This window comes from Mobula birostris, chromosome 26 (genome assembly GCF_030028105.1).
Source record: "Mobula birostris isolate sMobBir1 chromosome 26, sMobBir1.hap1, whole genome shotgun sequence".
Lineage (NCBI taxonomy): Eukaryota > Metazoa > Chordata > Chondrichthyes > Myliobatiformes > Myliobatidae > Mobula > Mobula birostris.
In genome coordinates, this window is record NC_092395.1 from 17,337,789 (window position 1) to 17,350,944 (window position 13,156).

A 13,156-nucleotide genomic window follows, 5' to 3' on the forward strand; every position below is an offset into this window, starting at 1 on the left:
GAGGGTACGGCCCAGATCTGGGTCGGGATCAGTTCAGCAGTCTTATCACAGTTGCAAAAGAACCTGTTCCCAAATCTGGCCGTACGAGTCTCCAAGCTCCTGAGCCTTCTCCTGGAGGGAAGAGGGACAAAAAGTGTGTTGGCTGGGTGGGTCGTGTCCTTGATTATCCTGGCAGCACTGCTCCGACAGTGTGTGGTGTAAAGTGAGTCCAAGGACGGAAGATTGGTTTGTGTGATGTGCTGCGCTGTGTTCATGATCTTCTGCAGCTCCTTTCGGTCTTGGACAGGACAACTTCCATACCAGGTTGTGATGCACCCTAGAATGCCTTCTATGCTGCACCTATAAAAATTAGTGAGGATTTTAGGGGACAAGTCAAATCTCTTTAGTTTTCTCAGGAAGTAAAGGTGCTGGTGGGCCTTCTTGGCAGAGGACTCTGCTTGGTTGGACCAAGTCAGGTCATTTGTGATATTGACCCCGAGGAACTTAAACCAGAGTACCTTGACATCCACACATAAGGCGAATGTGAAAACTTCACACAGCATCAAAGGTTGGGATCGCTCCACTTCTTGTGCCATTGTGTAGCCTCATCCCAATTATTTGAGCAAAGCTATACATTAAGCTGGAGGAACAGTACAACTTTCAACAAGGCACATTGCAGCCCACCGCACTTAACAGCGAATTGTAGGAGAACTGCATTTGATAATCTGTCCACTGTCCAACCCTGGTGTATTAGAGCCAAGGTGATGAGCAAAGCAAAATGCCTAACTTCACTTAATTTGTAGCTGTATAGCTACACTTTATAGCTGTAGGTGCTTATCAGACCACATATATGGCCTGATGCTAAGGTAACTGGTGTGTATGTATATGTATATACAAGATCATAAGATATAGGAGTAGAATTAGGCCATTTGGCTCATTGAGTCTGCTCTGCCATTTCATCATTGCTGATCCATTTCCTCCCGTAACCCTTCATGCCTGGACCAATCAGGACTATCAACCTCTGCCTTAAAATGCAAAAACTTGGCCTCCACAGCTGCCTGTGCCAAGGAATTCCACAGATTCACCTCTCCCTGACTAAAGAAATTCCTCCTAATCCCTTTTCTAAAAGGACACCCCTCTGTTTTGAGGCTGTGTCTTCTGACACGCCCACCATATGAAACATCCTTTCCACATCCACTGTATCATGGCCTTTACCCATTTGATAGGTTTCAAAGAGGTCACCCCTCATTCTTCTAAATTCTAGTGAATACAGGCCCAGAGCCATCAAGCGCTCTTCATATGAAAAGCTCTTCAATCCTGGAATAATTTTCATGAACCTCCTTTGAACTCTCTCCAGTTTCAGCACATCCTTTCTAAGATAATGTGCTCAAAACTACACAATACTCCAAGTGAGGCCTCAACATTACATCCTTGCTGTTTTATTCTAGTCCTATTGAATAGTAACCACAGCATCGACCTGCAAATTAACCTTTAGGGAATCCTGCACAAGGACTCCCAAATCACTTTACGCTTCAGTTTTTGTATTTTCTCTCCATTTAGAAAATAGTCAATCCTTTCATTTCTTCTACCAAAGTGCATGATCATACATTTCATGACACTATACCATCTGCCATTTCTTTGCCCATTCTCCTAATCTGGCTTAAGTCCTGCCACCTCTGTACTTCCTCAAAACTATCTGCACCTCCACCTATCTCCGTATTATCTGCAAACTTTGCAACAAAGCCATCATCCAAATCATTGACATATAACGTAAACAAGAATCTGTCCCAACACAGACCCTTATGAATCTCCACTTCTCACTGGCAGACAATCAGAAAAAGCTCTCTATTCCCACTCTGCATCATGTCAATCAGCCACTGCTTTATCCATGCTAGATTCTTTTCCTTTAATAGCATAGGCTCATAGCTTGTTAAACAGCCTAGTGTGGCACCTTGTTAAAGGCCTTATGAAAATCCAAGTACACAACATCAACTGATTCTCCTTTCTCTATCTTTCTTCTTGTTTCTTCGAAGAATTCCAACAGATTCGTCAGGCAAGATTTTCCTTTGAGGAAACCACCCTGACTATGGCCCATTTTTATCATGTGCCCTGAGACCTCATCTTTGATAATCGACTCTAACATCTTCCTAACTACTGAGGTCAGACTAACTGGCCTACAATTTCTTCTGCTGCTCACTTCTTGAAGAGTGGTGTGATATTTTCAATTCCAATCTTCCAGAACCTGGTGATTCTTGAAAGATCATTACTAATACCTCAACAATTTCTTCAGCCACCTCTTTTGATTGTTTCCATCTGGGATGACTAGCTTGAGGTAACGCATTATGAATTAAAATCCATCATTGGTCTTGAGCGTGATATAGTTATTTGAAAACAAAATGAAAAATGATTAATGTAACAGGCAAGCAAAGCAGTGTTCATTTATCAAGCTACTGAAACATCCCATCTGGAAACTAATCCAATTGATTGTCCCTGTAATTACTTCAGATTTATATATCACATGCACGTTGAAACATATGGTGAAGTGCCTCTTTTAACCAACCCACCCAAGGATGTTCTGCGGGCAACCTGCAATTGTTGCCACTCATTGCGGTGCCAATATAGCATCCACACAATGCTAAGCAGAACAACACCAAACACAACAAGCAACAAAAAAAAAGTAACAGCAAAATACATTTTCTCACCTCACACCCACCCACACACATGGACAGTTCTCCAATCCCAGGTCTGGCCTCTGGGCCACTCATCTTCAGAATTCAGCCATTGGGTTTCGACTTCCAGACTTCTGATTAACCTTCGGGCTTCGATCTTCAGTATCATCACTGGACTAGCCAACAACAGGACCCTGAACTTCAGGCCATTAAAAGGGTTTTGTAGGAACAGCCTGTATTGAAATGGGGAGTTTACAATTGAAAGCTAATGAGACCTTACACCTAGTAATAATTATCCATGAGACAGCTACAATTAAAAAGAAGCGCTGGAGGAAATAATGCCCACAATTAGGTTGTATATCATACTGCAGCAGCGTGTTGCAGTCTCTGAATTTTATTTATTTTGTAAACATGGTAGCCATTGAAAGAGAATCTTATGTAGCCTTTTGAAATGGTATTTGCTTTTGCCACATCAATGTGACATAGAAACTTAGAAAACCTACAACACAATACAGGCCCTTCGGCCCACAAAGCTCTGCCAAACATGTCCTTACCTTAAAACTACCTAGGCTTACCTATAGCGCTATATTTTTTTAAGCTCCACATATCCATCCAGGAGTCTCTTAAAAGACCCTACCGTTTCTGCCTCCCCCACCGCCACCGGCAGCACATACCACGCACTCACCATTCTCTGTGTAAAAAAAAATCTTACCCCTGACATTTCCTCTGTACCTGCTTCCAAGCACCTTAAAACTGTGCCCTCTCGTGCTAGCCATTTCAGCCCTGAGTAAAAGCCTCTGACTATCCACAAGATCAATGCCTCTCATTATCTTGTACACCTGTATCAGGTTACCTCTCATCCTTCATCGCTCCAAGGAGAAAAGGCCTAGTTCACTTAACCTATTCTCATAAGGCATGCTCCCCAATTCAGGCAACATCCTTGTAAATCTCCCTTGCACCCTTTCTATGGTTTCCACGTCCTTCCTGTACTGAGGCAACCAGAACTGAGCATAGTACTCCAAGTGGGGTCTGACCGGGGTCCTATATAGCTGCAACATTACCTTTCGGCACTTATCCCATGATTGATGAAGGACAATGAACCGTATGCCGCCTTAACCACGGAGTCAACCTGCATAGCAGCTTCTAGTGTCCTATGGACTCAGCCCAAGATCCCTCTGATCGTCCACACTGCCAAGAGTCTTGCCATTTGTGAGGTTAGATTTTTAACATCAAAATCTTGTTTCATTAAGAAGAGCAATCATATGTGGTTTCAATCAAACTTGGTTTCAGAGATGCAGCTACTTGTGGAAATACCACCAGGTGGGAAGTAGAGCAGTTTGGATCCCAGCCAGTGTTAGATAGTTTCTTGTATATTCTAACATCATGGCCTCTAGTTACTGTATATAATTATCCATTCATAACAAGACCTAGGAGCAAAATTAGACCATTTGGTCCATTGAGTCTGCTCGGCCATTTCATCATGGCTGACTTATTATCCCTCTTAACCCCTTCTCCTGCCTTCTTCCATAACCTGATTGAGAACCTATTGACCTTCATCTTGAACATACCAAATGACTTGGCTTGCACAGCTGTCTGTGACTGAGTTCCACAGATTCACCACCCTCTGGCTAAAGAAAGTTTTCCTCATTACTGTTCTAAATGGGCATCCCTCAGTTCTAAGATAGTACTCTCTGGTCCTAGACTCCCCCCTGTAGGAAACATCCTCTCTGCATTCTCTCTATCCAGACCGTTCAATTTTTGATAGTTTTCAATGAGCACCCTGCCCCCTCATTCTTCTAAGCTCTAGTGAGTACAGGCCCAGACCCATCAGATGTTCCTCATATGTTAAACCTTTCGTTCCCGGGATCATTCTCGTGTACCTCCAGTGCCAGCACATCCTTTCTTGGATAAGGGGCCCAAAATAGCTCACGATACTCCAAATTCCTGCCTGTTATCTCCTCAAAGATTTCCAACCAATTTGTCAGGCAAGATTTTTCCTCTATAAATTTGGATAGGTATGATATGGGAGAGATATGGAGGGCTAGGGTCTGGGACTAGAATGGATTAGATGGGCCTAAAGGTCTGTTTCTGTGCTATACATATTTTATGATTTATTACGGGTGTCGTAATAAGTTTGGAGTTCAGAGTCCAATCCTGGCATCTTCTATAAGGAGTTTATGGGTCCTCCCATGGAATGCATGGGTTTACTCTGGGTGCTGCCATTACCTCCAACAGTCCAAAGACATACTGGCGAATAGGCTAATTGTTCATTGCAAATTGTCCTGTGTTTAGCCTAGAGTTAAATCGAGGGTTGCTGGGTGGCGCAGCTTGAAGGGCAGGAAAAGCCTATTCTGTGCTGAATCTCAAATTTAAAAAATCAGTAAGCATGCTATCAACTTCAATCCACTATATAAGCATTAATCACTTAAAACGTTCAACAGTATTAAGCGATTCACATATCTTTGAAATAGCAATGGTTTGTTCAATGAATTATGTTTGTCGGTAATGGAATGAAGTATGATGATCATTATGGTTGTAACGAATGAACACTATAGTTGTAGAGCTAAGTTCAAAGATTATGTAAGTTAGCAGTTAGTCCAAACAACTGCCTGAAAGAACAGCAGGTATCCTGAAGAAGGGCATTCCGGTAACATAAGGGTAATCAGAGCTCTAGGCATATCATTTGGAATACATTTAGATATTGTTATACCCATTTTGAAGAATGACCCCTTGATGGAAGTGAACTGCCCACTCTCTGGGTTCGCCTATTGCTGCAGTCAGAGGGAATGTGCCTATTTTTGCTCGTCAGGATCCAAAGGACCCATGACCAACCTATGTTGATCAGTTAGAGGATGTCATGTGTGTTGTTATCAGAGGACATAGTTATTGCCGTCTTCGATAAGAGAGAATGGTGAAACCATTGCTATTTTCTGTCAGCATATTGAATGTAGCTATAGCTACTTCGTTTCAATTCACTTCAAGTTTAATTGTCATTCAACCATGCATGAGACAACGTTTTATTCCGGTACCAAGGTGCAAAACACAGTACCAACAGTCATACACAGCACAAAGCACACACATACAAGATAGTAAACACATGTAAGATATCAGTAAAATACAAAATTCAAAGCAGAATATATTATCAGAATACATACATGTCACCACTTACAAACCTGAGATTCTTTTTCTGCGGGCATACTTAGCAAGTCTATAGAACAGTAACTAAACTGTGTACATCAGGAAATATTAACTGTAAACAAACTATGCAAATGTAGATATAAATAAATAGCAATAAATATCAAGCAAGAAATAACAATAGAGTTCTTAAATGAGTGTAGTTATCTTCTTTTGCTCTTGAGCATGATGGTTATGGGGTAGTGGCTGTTCTTGGGCCTGGTGGTGCGAGTCCTGAGCACGACAGTGCCTGTACTTCCCCAGGGGTCTGCAGAGGTTCGGCATGTCATTGAAAACCTTAGCAAACTTCTATAGATGTGTGGTGGAAGGTGTGCTGACTGGCCGCACGAAATAAAAAGGCCCAGATCCTGGGTCCATGAATGCCACAGAAATCTGCAGTCGACCACAATACAGCTTGGTTTCTGCTGAGCGAATACTGAGGGTAGGGGCAGCACTGACTCTGGTCTGGATGCTGCTGATGGCTGCAAACAGGCAACACCACGCTTGAAGCCTAGTTCTCGCTTCCACCAAGGCCATGCAGCACCCCTGCCATCCACCCCTGCTGTCTACCAATAAACCAGTGAATTGGATTTGCAGCATTCCACTTTAACAATGTCCAAAATGGTCTTGCAATCACAAGAAAAATGACTAAGATGATCATTGGCTAGTAGACAGTGCGCCTTCTTTTCACACTGACTCCTCCTAAGCCTCTCTGATGCAAGCAGCAGGACAATCTGCATCAAATCCAGCTCCTTTAGTTTCTCGGCCAACGAGCAAATCACTGATGGGGTAGATCTGCCGTGCTTTACATTCTTAACACCCAACAGGATCTTGCAATCATAATGCATAAGTCATAATAAAATGTGGCTAAAATATTTGAAAATTTACAAGGCTGTTGGCAGGACTGGAGGACCTGAGTTATAAGAAAAGATTGAATAGGTAAGCAAACACGAGGAATTCTGCAGATGCTGGAAATTCAAGCAACACACATCAAAGTTGCTGGTGAACGCAGCAGGCCAGGCAGCATCTCTAGGAAGAGGTACAGTCAACGTTTCGGGCCGAGACCCTTCGTCAGGACAAAGGTTCTCGGCCTGAAACATCGACTGTACCTCTTCCTAGAGATGCTGCCTGGCCTGCTGCGTTAACCAGCAACTTTGATGTGTGTTGCTTGAATAGGTTAGGACTGTATTCTTCAGAATGTAGGAGATTTGATAGAAGTATAAAAAATGATGAGGGGTATAGATAAGGTAAATGCAAGCAGGCTCATTCCACTGGGGTTGGGTGGGGCTACAACCAGAGGTCATGGGTTGAGGGTGAAAGGCGAAAAGTTTAAGGGGAACATGGGCGGAAACATCTTCACTCAGAGGGTCGTGAGAACGTGAAATGAGCTGCCACCACAAGTGGTGCATACAAGCTTGATTTCAATGTTTAAGAGAAGTTTAGATAGGTACATGGATAGCTTGGCTATGGTCCAGGTGCAGGTCGATAGGAGTAGGCAGTTTAACTGGTTTTGGCATGAACTAGATAGGCTGAAGGACCTGTTTCTGTGCTGTACTTCTCCAGGACTATGACTCTATGATAGTGCTTGATGCAAGTGCTGTCTTCAACTATGTACGCTGCATTTATTCATTATTAATCAGCGTTGTAAAGAAAATGGGGGCAGGAATGAGTCACCAGGTCCTTCAAGCCTGTTCCTCCTTTTAGTATAATCATGGTTAATGCATATTGGCCTCAACTTCTCTTCTGTGCTGGTTCTTCATACCCCTCCAATCCACAATCTATCTAATGTTTATCCATCACTACCAAAAATACATACTTCTAATGATCCAGTTTCCTCCACCTGCTGAGACAAAGAATCCCAAAGATTCACTATCCATCGCAAGAATAAATTTATATCTACTTCAGTTGTGAATGACTAGTGCCTTATCTTGTAGTTATGTTGCCTTGTTCAAGACTCTCCACTAACAAAACCATCCCAACATCTACCCTTTAGGATCTTGTATACTTGTATAAGTTTGCATATCATTCTTACGAACTGCAAACTGTTTATTATATTTTAATCAGAGATACAGTAACTGGTCCTTCAGGCTCAACGAGCCTGTGCTGCCTGATTACACCCATGTGACAACTAACCTAATAACCCATATGTCTTTGGAAGGTGGGAGGAAAGCAGAGCACCTGGGAGAAACCATGTGGTCATGGGAAGAACATACAAACGCCTTACAAACAGTGACAGAATTGAACAAAATAACCCTATAACCCTCTCATACTAGTAATTAGCCTGATGGATCTCCTTTGAATTTCCTCCAATATTTATCTTTTCTTTTAGAGCAAGTCCCAAAACTGTGTGCAGTATTCCTGGTGAGTCCTCACTACCCAACTGTACAATTGCATCAAACATGCCTCTTTTTAATCACAAACACAAGAAATTCTGTATATGCAACTATGGAAATGAATAAGCAGTTGATGTTTTGGGACAAAATCTTTCTTCAGGACTGAGTGGTGAGGGGGAAGATGCCAGAATTAAAAGGTGGGGGGAGAGATAGGGGACTAGCTAGAAGGTGATAGGTGGATCAGGTGGGTGAGAAAGGTTAAAGGCTGGAAAAGAAAGGATCTGATAGGGGAGGAGAGTAGACAACAGGAGAAAGGGAAGGAGGGAAGGGACCCACAGGGAGTAATAGGCAGGTGCGAAGAAGTGAAAGGTCAAAGTGGGGTATAGAAGTAGGGGGAATTAGTTTACTGAAGGAGAAATTGATATTCATGCCAGCAGGTTGGAGGCTACCCCAAGGGAATATAAGATGTTGCTCCTCCACCCTGAGGTAGCTTCATCTTGGCACAAGAGGAGGCCCCGGACTGACACGTTAGAATGGGAATGGGAATTAAAACGTTTGACCACTGACCACTGGGAAGTCCCACTTGTGGCGGATGAGGCGGAGGTGCCTGACCTCCTATTTTTAAACTCCCAACTCCTTCGCAATGAAAACCAAAATTACATTTTCCTTTTAAACTACTCACTGGGCCTGTCAGCTTAGTTTTTCAGATTTATGAGCTAGAACACCTAGTTCTGTCTGTACTTATTTGCATTCTCTCTGCATTTAGATCATCTGTCTTTTGATTCCTCTTACTGCAGACATGACCTCACACTTGCCTCATTAAGCTCCATTTGCTTATATGATCAGTCTGTTTATCTCCCATTGTAGAAAATTAATATCATTCTCACAACATGTTCTTTCACCTATTTTCATATCATTGGCACATATGGGCACTTTGCAATCGTGGGCCGAGGTCTCATCCCTATGGTACTCCACTGGTTTACCTCTTTCCAATCTGAAAATGACCCATTTATTCCACCTCCTTGCTGTCTATGAGACAATTCATTCTAAAACAACTCCTCCAATACCATAGGCTATTAACTTGCACACCAGCATCTTAGGTAACATCTTGTCAAATACCTTTCGGAAATATAAATTCACTGTATCTAACTCTAAAGAATTCAAACAGCTTTTTCAAACATGATTTACTTTTCATAAAACTGTGTTTTTCAGTTTAATTATACAGATGACCCCCATGTTAAGGCAGTGGAGATTTGCCTTACAAAATTCACAAAACACTATCATATAATGTGAGTTATGGAATAAAAAAAATGCTCTTCTGAAACTTACATGGAAAAAGTAAATAAATAAAACATTTTCCATCTTGCCTCATGTTAAAATTGTACAGCAGAGGGATCACCTGCATTCTGCTTTCATAGATGATTAGTTATATTCTCTATGATTATTGACTCTGGCATCTGACCTATGCTTCCCTTCCTTCTGCTTTCTCCTTTTTTGAACAATGGAGCAACATTGGCAGTTTTCCAGTCTTTTAGTATCCTTCTGGAGTTTAACCAATTCTGAACATTTTCAACCAATGAGTCTATTATCTCTGTAGCCACCCACTTCCTTCAAAACGCGAGTGTGCTATCCACTGGACTCTGGTGATCTGCCTGCTTTTAGCCCCTACTTTTCTCCAATACTTTATCCCTTATCATGGGGATTTTTGTAAATTTTACCATGAGTTTTGAGACAAGCTCATCTAATATCTTAGGGATAGTAGCAATGCCATCCACAGCGGAGACTGATACAAACAGTTTATTCAACATATCTGCTATTTATTGTTTGCTGTTACTAATTCATCAGCTTCGTTCTCCAGAGGCCCCCACATTTACCTTAGCTATGTTCTTCCTGTTTATGCAGTATATCCCATTGAAACTTTTACTGTTTTTTTATTACTTTCAGAATTTTTCTTTCGGGATTAATTTTATCCCTTCTTAGGAGCTTTTAATCTTCTGCTGCTGGATCATAAAAACTTCAAATTTTCTGGTTTACCACTAGCCATTGCCACTTAGTACAATCTACTTTACAAATGACCATTATCCTTTACCTCTTTTCTTAACCACAGAGTGTGCCTTGTCTTCATTAAATCACTCTTTCTGATTGGGATAAACCCTTGCTGAGCGTTATAGACCAGCTGTTCGACTACATGGCTTGTCCATTAAGTGGTCTTTGATTGCAGTATTGGACTTAATTCTGAATTGTTAGCTCCATAACTCACAGACTCGAGTTTAAGAAAACACAAGGAAATCTCACACTTAAGAATGAAATAGAAGGCTTTTGTGCATTTGAAAAATGCTATATGAAAGTCAAAGGATTACAATAACGCAACGAAAGATTAACTTAGTAAAAGCCAAATTTAGAGTAGATATTGAAGTTTGATATAAAATGAATACAAGGAATGTTAGAAGTATTTGTGTGAACTGAAGAGATTCTGCAGTTGCTGGAAATCCTCAGTAACACACGCAAAACACTGTAGAAACTCAACAAATCAGGTAGCATCTAAGGAGAGGAATTAACAGTCAACATTTTACCGAAGGGTCTCGGCCTGAAATATTGACTGTTAATTCCTCTCCATAGATGCTGCCTCACCTGCTGAGTTCCTCCTGCACTTCGTTGGCGCACTGTCTGGTTCTATTTGAGATACACATTGTAATATATAGAATGCCGATTCTCTCTTGAACAAGCATACAACTTAGTTCAAATCCCTATCACATTCTCCATGAAAAAAAATCCCATTACTGCTTTAAATAATGTCCTCAATTTTAATCCCTCCACCAAGGAAAATAGGTACTTCCTACTTATTCTATCTGTGTGTTGTTCCTCTCCGTGCCTTGTGGTGCATTGGGCAGCGACCTTGCTGGGTTTTTTTTGCATTTATTTGTTTTTTATGAGGCTGACCAGCTAGCTTAACACTCAACCCAGAACAGATGGAAAGCACACAAGGAGCCAGCTGGATTCAAACTCAGAACCATTCACCTCAAAGTCTGGTGCTGATGCCATTACCCCACCTGATTTACTCTATCTAAACCCCTCTTATTTTCTTATACACTTCAATTAGGTCTCCTTTGCTTGCTCCTTTGGCTTATAAAAATCCTTCATCATATATAGATAGATAGGTACTTTATTGATCCCAAAGGAAATTACAATGTCATAGTAGCATTACAAGTACGTAGATATAAATATTAGAAGAGAAGTAAGAAAGAATAAAAAATAAGTTACTTCAAACAGTCTACTGGGGGGTAGGGAGTTTGACTCCCGTAACAGAGCCAGCCTTTCTAGTCAGTTTGGCATCACTCGTGTTGATGCCATTGCCCCAGCACACCACCGCATGGAAGATTGTACTGGCAACAACAGACTGGTAGAACATGTGAAGGAGAGGCCTGCATACTCCGAAGGACCTCAGTCTCCTCAGGAAGTAAAGGCAGCTCTGGCCCTTCTTGTACACAGCCTCCATGTTGGTGCTCCACTCAATTCTGTCATCCAGGTGCACCCCCAGGTACTCGTAGGTCCTCACCACATCCACGCGCTCACCATCCCTTGTAACAGGGAGCAGTGCAGGCTTAGTCTTTCTAAAGGCCATCACCATCTCCCTTATCTTACTAATACAGAGCTGCAGATGATTCAGCTTGCACCATTTGACAAATCCTCCATCCGGGCCCTGTATTCATCCTCCTTTTCTTCCTTTATACACCCAACTGTTGCTGAGTCACCAGAGAATTTCTATAGATGACATGACTCAGTGTTGTATCTAAAGACCGAGGTAGACAGGATATACCAGTTTTCCATATAGTCACAGTTTTCCTGTCTTGGCAACATTCTTAAAAATGTCCTCTGCGCCATTTTGCAGTATTATTTACAACTTACATATAATGTCATTATAACTGTACCCAGCAGTCCCTGCTCTACTATGCCTCAGCTGGTAAAGTAAACATCTCATGTGCATTTTTAACCACCATAATGACCGATCCTGCTCCCTTTAAGCATCTATGGACTTACATTCCAAGATTCCATACCACTTAATATGACCCTTTGCTTCTCCACGGTTCGTGGTGGAGAGGCTTGTGACCTCCTGCGATCCCAAGAGCCATGCCATCAACGTCCCCTCTAATTTGTAATGACCAGTTGTCACTGGGCAATTTTTTTTGCCCAGTGACAACAATGTGAAAGCACTGAATAATTTCTTCAATAAAAACAGCATAACTAAGCCCGTTCTAAAATCTGCAGACAAATCATCACAAGGTCCTTGTTGTCGACGCCGTCTGCATCAGAAACCGGAAAAAAAAATATGATTGTGTACGATCGTGAAATATATTTACTATGCCAATGAGGTAGATGGTGACAACCTCTTGTGCACAAATTAAATTTCTTTGTGCGCTAGTAGCAAAGGAGGTATGCACGTGCGCACATGCGCTCACCTCGGCGGGAACGCTGCATTCCATGTAGATCGTAGCTCTTAGCAGGGTCACCCATGGCAGTAAGGTCAATGGGGGAGATCTAACCAAGACCTCAACAATGGAGCTGGCATAAGATATTGACACATCACAATGGGAATGAAGATGGGGGAAGCTCTACCAGTGAAGGGACCCCAGTCATCTTGCGTTCTGTGTCATTGAACCCGGACCTTGATCTGTCAAGGACCATATGGTGGCTGCCTTGTACATCAGCATCCACACATTAAACAAAATCACACACAGGCATTCTCCATTAAGGGAATAACCCCTTGGGACAGCATCATACCTAAACTGTGATCGCGCTGCTACCACTACTGTATCTGCATAAGGCATTGCCTCTTATCGATAAAATATTTTCTGCCCACTAGTGAAACATTGTTTTCAAATTTATGCAATTGTGTGAGATTGATGTCTTATGATGTAGAGTTTCTTTGTTCGTCTGAACTCAAAGATAATAAATGCCAGCGTTATCACAGGCTTTGGAGATATGCAAAAGCATTGGAGATGA